This window comes from Watersipora subatra, chromosome 9 (genome assembly GCF_963576615.1).
Source record: "Watersipora subatra chromosome 9, tzWatSuba1.1, whole genome shotgun sequence".
NCBI classification, from domain to species: Eukaryota; Metazoa; Bryozoa; class Gymnolaemata; order Cheilostomatida; family Watersiporidae; genus Watersipora; species Watersipora subatra.
Genome location: NC_088716.1, coordinates 48,256,449 through 48,264,492, shown reverse-complemented (window position 1 = coordinate 48,264,492; position 8,044 = coordinate 48,256,449).

Here is an 8,044-nt window from a genome sequence, read left to right as displayed (position 1 = left end):
GATCAGATTCCAGCAGGGATAGACTCAACATTATAACTTTTAGTTTTTTTATAAGATAGAGTTTAAAAGTTAAGGTCATTCCCAACCTTCGAAGATCCCCAATCTGTATGTTGAATACTGATTTGATTGCCCAATTGCACCCATTTACAAGTTTAATGACTCACACACATACTAACACGCAAAAGTGCACACACATGCATGCGCACACACGCGCGCACATACATGCATGCACTAGCGTGCACACGTACACATGAACACAAACATATACCACACACGCTCATGCAAACACACATGTACACACACATGCATGTACACCACGCACAATAATTATAATGCGGGATTTATTAACATAGATGGTTTCAATCTTTTTCTTAGGTTTCTTTTGAGATCATAAGAGCCTTGAATTAAACCTTACATTTTGCTGTGACAGTATTATTAGCAAATGGTTTATGTTCATTCATTTGCAATCTTTTAGCTATGAATTTTCAGCATCAGAAGTAGACAATTTCAAAAACTTGTTGAGTGTCTCTGCCAAAATCATGACTAAAGAGGTGCTATATGCTGGCAAAATAAAAAGAATCAAGTTGTCTAATGCAAAATAAATACAGCAAATTTTCCCACAGAATTTGACTACTATAAAACTAATTTAGTTATTGTTTCATCTTTAATGCTTGAGCATACAGCCTGAAAAACTACTTCGCAACAACTCATTTAGACTGTCAAACTATTTAAGGGGGCATCTTTAGCTTATGCATCAAAAAGTCAATAGGTAATGTAAACAGTATTTTTGAGAAAACCTCATTTACTAATGCTAAATCTCACAAACATCTGACGCGCTAGTCTCCCCTCTTTCTTCTCTCCCTCTCTCTGTCATCTTACCTTCTCCTTATACATGTTCTCTCTCTCCTCACTACTTGTTGTCAACACTTTATAAGGACATTTCAAAACTACTTCTAAGAAGTTCTCATGCAATACCTTTGAAGCATATATATAATATTAACTTTAACCCATCGACAAAAAAACACATTGAGAATAGACCAGATTATAATAGGAAAAAGTTACCACTTTGATTGCCTGCTGGCTGCAACTCAATAATACGGCTGCAAGATCAGAAAAGTAAACCTAACCAACCAAAAGGCCCTGATCAAATGATTATACAATTATAATTAATCGCATGTACTATAGGCTTTGTTACAAAATCCTCTAAAAATTGTATCTGATCATCAAATAATTAACTTATAGATCATGTTCCTGTTTAGTTAAAGGGCTGTCTCCTTTGAACGTTTATCATTTAAATGAGGTAAATTCTTAACCAATTATAACCATTTTTTCCATTTTAACCCTATCACTGCCATCTATGTACAAATTTAGCATCGGCCTACAGCCAGCCATTTTACCGAATATTGCCAATTTTGCTTCATGATATGTATAAATCTTTTTTTCAAATTCAAACTTTATCTACAACATTTTTGATATATATTTTATTTTGCCAACATATTAACAAACAATGCTATACAATAAATTCAAAGTATCTATGCTTTGTGCATTGCTAAAGCTATGTGGAGCTACGATCGCTATGAAGCTAAAACAATCCCCTACAATGTTACTTACTCTTACAAAACTCTTATTTTCACCACCATCAGAGTCAGTGCTTCCACTTTCATTATCTGTGTAATCACTAAAATCTGAAACTAAATTGACTATAATGTCAGCTGTTAAATATTTGCACTCCCCAAATAATCCACAAGGGCAAAGCCTCATCTGCAACTCGTCACATGCTTCTATAGCTCCGTAGCATCCACATGGCCACCTCCTATAGGTCCACATATTTTGGGTGTGACCTCTCAATACCAGACTGGCATACATAACCTAAGTTTTTGCGCTACTAACGGGCACGAGGCAGACACACGCATATACAACATCATCAACATAAGTAATCCTTCGTTTTCGAACTTAGGAAGTAATGACCACTTTACTACCTGAATGCCTGGCTTTGCACGGATAATAAAAAAAGTTTTTTGAAAGAAAATTCAACTTTTGAATAAATGTCTTTAGTGTATTTCTGTGTACAGTGTTTATTTCTGTGTAATTCGTGCTGTACCGGCTGATGTGCCTACTGCAGCTTTAAATTAACTACAATAGTATTGTCGAACTTATGAGTTTAACCATATTCTTTCACGTCATGTACGGTCACACATTTTTCTTCTGGTATGGCTTTGTGCATAATGTTAGCTGCAATGTTGAGCGTGGAGCCAAAAAATATTGGCATGTGTAATAAGTACATGCCCAATTTGTTCCATGGCGCAGCAAGTAGGACAGCGCAGTGTATCGGATCAATGCCTGTCTGCACAACTGGAGTCTGTGAGTTCAAATCCAGCGCCCAGCGAAGTTCTCTTACCTAAAACTTTATCGCTATAGCTGGAAAGATGGACAGACACATAGTGAAATTTATTTAGATTAATTTCGTCATTACTCATTATTCTGTCTTTTGCATTTATTTTAGCACATTTTCGTTTAATACATTTAAGTTAATGCTTTCTGGTATTATTCAAACTATTTATGATTGCTTGTTGGGCTCTAGAATGAATGAATGAATGAATGAATGAATGAATGAATGAATGAAAACAGGATACACAGTAGATACTCTAAACTAAAATCTAAAATTTAAAGAAATGTTACATAAGAAAGCTTAAACTTTCAATAGCGAGCATTTATGTAGCCAATAATACCACAGTTAATGTACAGTCATTAATGTAAGGAGTTGAGTTTAGTTTTTTCTAAAGGGTCATAGGGGTGAGTTTGGGAAGATTTCAGAATGAATTAAGCTATTTAAAATGTATATATAATTTATAATGTTTATATAAATTATAATGTAAAACCTTTATAATGTGACATTGTCTTAACGGACTATTTACACCGTAGGGGCATTTTTGCTAAAGCATTAAATTTGCTTCATGTTAGTCAGATGAGAAATTTTCTTATTCACTCGCTGGCAACGAATAGCCGCTTCTTTACTTCTCTAAAAATGCACACGTTTGATGCAAGAAGTTTGTAACTGATGTATTTGTTTGAATGGTGAGCTGGGACAAACATGCTGATAATGTCAATTCACAGCTGGCTGCCAATCTTGACGATCGCGGAGACCAAAAGATGATGATAGAGTGAATGAACATTTTTTTTATATTTAGGTAAATAAGTGTTTTCCAAGACTTACTCAGTAGTTGGTGTATTAACTAGGTTATAACTTTAGCCAATGAGAATGAGCTGTTAGCTGAGGTTGGCATGTAAGAACTAGTAACTATGAGATGAGTTACCTTCGGAAAACTTAGATATACAGTAGACGCTCTTATAACGTAAACCTCCAATACAGTAAATTCCAACTAACATAAAAGTTATTATATAACGTAAGTTCCAGATAACGTAAAAGGTTTATGCAAAGTTTATGCTTCGTACTACGTATAAAATTCCATATAATGTAAGGTGTCAAGTAGGGGCAACTTCTCAAAATTGATTTGCATGGTAACATGTCTCACTACAATTGTGAGAAAAAATGACGTACGTATAGCATTATATCTATTATATACCACTTCCATAATATTTTAGTTCGCCATGATAGATCATCAGATACGTCGACAAAACAGAGAATAGGTAGCTGCACAGTTGATAATAAGTACTTGAAGGCAATCGACTGGTGCAGGTGTTACATCGTCGGTCTACCAGTCTGAATTTCATGAGTTGTAAGTGTCACCGAAAATTATCTTTAATCTTAACCTTGACCCCTGGATACAGACAGACACCAAACAGGTGAACACAGCTCTTTTTATAGTAAAATATATTTTTGTTTTGCTTTTTTGTAGGCATATAAAATATTTTTTATTAGGTTTAATTTTCAGAATAGACTTTGCTGTCGAAAAATAAACAAATTGTTGTAGATGAACGTCAAATATGTACGTTTCTTATCAACTTATTGCAAAAATACCGCAATCAGTGTCTAGGAAAGCAAAAAAAGACATGTTGTTGAGAGCAAACTAATAATACTACAGTTACAATACTGCCAACGCATTAGAAAGGTGAATCTAATTTTTTTTATAGACAATGACGTGATTTCAAAAAGATCTTGGATTGGATTAGGTAATTTAAATGTACTTTACTGTTCGTATAATGTAAAATCCCTATAACTCAAACGCTCCTAAAACGGATTACAGTAGGCGTTCCATGACCTCTTACGTTATAGAGAATTTACTTAAAAGAACATCAAAATACATGTAATTTGCCTAGTCTATTTCAAGATCTTTCCAAACTCACCCATTTGTCCATGCAAAAGGAAAATCTTGACTTAACTCTTTTAATTTGTGGGCTATTCCGCAACTGCAGTATTATTGATTTGCATCGGCAACTTTTCTCCTTTTTATAATCAATCTTGCTCGTTTTATAGACATGATTGCAATAATTTTACAACAAGTTGATGGGGACTGCATAGCCTGGGCATGGCTCTCGTGGGGGATTGGGAGAGAGAGCTTGGGACACATAGCAACAAGCGGGGAAGACAACTCTAAAAGTCGTCTTCTGAAGTCGCTAATATCACAATCGTTATTTCCGAAGGAGTATCATGTGACGGTCTATCCCTGAGAGGCATTCTCGGAAATGGCAGGAAGTGGCAACAGAACAACATAGAACGCACAATTCTAGTAAAGAAAAGCTTCTCTAATAATCTAAGTTTTGTTTTTTTATGATCTACGCGAGTATTATGTATTATTTTTAATCTGAATTGGCAGCAAACAAACGCTGGTTATTAAGTAAGAAATGCTGGTTGCATAATAAATCAATCACGGGAGTTATATTATTTCATATGCTTAATTAATTAGATTCAAGGCTGTGCTAAACCCAGTACCCAGCTCGAAGAAAGCATGGTCTTAATTTGATGATGATTGATTAAATAACTCAGACCTACCACTGCAAAATGGTGCCATCTGATAGCAAATACTCTTTCCGAAGCCAGTGGGAAGAACTATGAATTGGTCAAAACCTGCGATAACATGTTGTGAAGCTTGAGACTGTTCTGATCTCAGTGTGACTATGCCTAGCTTTGATAGATGATCTTTGAATCGCTTCATTTTTTATCAAAGAAATGTAATGAAACTGCAAACGTTGAACTACTGCCTTTTACTAGATCGAGTCAAGTGACCGTGACGACGCTCCACGTCTAATATATTGTGAGATCTGGATCTAATGACACGCTTCCATTAGTATCAGTCTGAGCATCATATATAACATATGTCGCTAGTTTTGCAGAAGTTATCTTACCTTTTTTCGCTATGTATCCCAGGCTCTCTCTCTCTCTCTCAGTCCCCCACCAGAGCCATGCCCAGGCTAGGGACTGCACATTTTCGACGTTCATTTACGATTTTCTTATTTTTTTAAACAGCGAAGTCTATTCTGCAAAGTAAGACGAATGAGCAATATTTTGTACGTGTACAATAAGGCAGAACAACAAAATATGTTTATTATAAAAAACAGTTCTACCTGGCCACCCTCTATCTGTATCCAGGAAGTCAAGGTTAGGATATAAGATCACTTTAGACGATACTCCAACTAGTGACATTTAAATTGATAGACCGATGCTGTAACACCTGTACCAATCGATTGCTTTGTATTTATGAACATTTTTTGTCGACACATTTAACGATCTATTACGACTACCTAAAACGTCACGAAAGTTATATATAACATTATACGGGCGGCGATTTTTTTTTGCAAATGCGGCAAGATAAACTAACATTACAATCAAATATGAAAACTCGCCCGACTTGACACTTTACGTTATATGGAAGTTTTTATGTGGTAGGAAGCAAAAACTTGTCATAAACCTTTTACGTTATTTGGAATTTACATCATAGGAGGTATACGTTATAGAAGTGTCTACTGTATTTACGTTATAGGAGGGTCTACTGTATTTACGTTATAGGAGCATCTACTGTATATACATTATAGGAGCGTCTAATGTCTTTACGTTATAGGAGCGTCTACTGTATTTACGTTATAGGAGCATCTACTGTATTTACACTGTAGGAGCTCCTACTGCAGTAAGTTCAGGACCTTATGAGATACTATTTTCAACATATTATATTATTTTACTACCTATCTTGTTTAATGAGTGTGTGTGTGCGTGCATGTGCGTGTGTGTGCGGGCGTGTGCGTGTGTGTGCGTGCGCGCATGCGTGTGTGTTGACAGACTTGTGTGAGGGTAATAAACCTAGTTTTGTATAATATAACAGGTTTTGTACACAGTTCTTTCTTGCAGTAAGTCAAGGTGATTAGGGCTGTCTATGGTTGTAGCCATTTGTATCAACTTTGTATATTAATATAAAACTTTTGTGTATGGCGGGGAAGCATTTTAACAGATCCGCAGGATATGTCATGATTATGGATTGCTTTCTTTGTCAGTTTTACTTCTTGCAAAATGTACACTCTGATGAAAACTATTTGTTGCTAATGTCTTCCTTTTATAGTGTTCATTTCTAATGTTTTACTTTCAAAACAGATAGTCTCAAGTTTTAAACACTTTAGGTGGCATTAGAGACTGGAAGAACCATCTTACTGTTGCTCAAAATGAACAATTTGATGGCTTCTTGGCTGATCGGGAAGGTGGTAAAGGAATACCATTCCAATACTGACTCGGGTTTACATGGTGCTGTACAACCATATTAGATAATAAATTGCATATATATAAGTTTTCATACATTTATATATTATTTGTCTTGTTTTCATTTGCTTCTGAAAGTTTAAAATGTTGTCTAATTTTGGTTCAAATAATGCTGTATCAACCACTTAATTAATAATTACAATTATGTTATTTTATCTCTGAGAGATTTAAATATTTTTTCTACTGACATCTGCTTTATAAATTATACCTAATAGCTAGTTGATACTGTTATTTATAGAGTTGTCTGTATATTTGCTCATGAACTACTATTCTCATATGAACAAATGTTACCTGCGATAATAGTAGCAGAAGCAAGTTTCTGCTTGCTTCACCTAGGAGCAAGGCTAAGGCTTCATAGCCGTTGGCTAAGGCTTCAGCCTTAGCCAAGGTTAATGTTCTAAATGGTCTAATAAGAAATACAAAAGGTTGTTGGATGAGAATGAAGAATGTTAGTTCAGGAGTTGTTGTACCTTGCCTAAAGGATGCCACAGAATAGTTATAAATTAGTTATTCAAATAAACTGCCTATTGCCATTAGACTAAAATAAGAAATGGGAAAAATATAACAAATAATTAACCATTCAGTACAGATAGAGTAAGATGATTTGGCATAAAAATGGTATATGCTCTGAAGCGTATATGCATATATTATATGTATGTACTAGCATTACAACATTTAAATGATTATACACACATGTTTTAAGTAATATATGTACTCCCATCACAATAATCAAAGGATTTGTCTCACACTGTGCCTAAATGCATAAATGATTTGCTTGCAGTCACTTTTTTCCTGTTCAGCTGATTCCTGTTCAGCAGTATTCAGTGACCCAAAAACTTTTTCCACATCTTTAGTCATCCATACAATCAAGTTTCTCCCGTAAATAAAACGGTCCAAATGAAGCAAACACAAGCATCTATCTATACTCTTAAGTGCTAAACTAGGAAGTACACAAACCAGTCACACAATGTTAAGTGTGTTCAGTAATCAACCCCATTTTAGATCTGTTCATACCTTAAAAACTTGAACTAAAAATTAGGTTTCACTTACTCTATTTTAGTAGGATGTAATCTACCTAGAACTTGAAGAATTTGGGAGCAGAAAAGTAAATCTAACCAAAAATAAGTGATCATATGATTATACAATTATAATTAATCGCATGTCCTATATGCTACATCATCTTTTAGAGGTTGTATCTTGTTATAAAATAATTAACGTATAGCTCAGGTTCAAATTTAAAGGGCTGTCTCTATTGAACTATTATCATAAGCGAATTGAATTTTTAACCAATCATGAGACATTATTACCTAATTATGCTTTTTATTAGTCAAATATTTTATT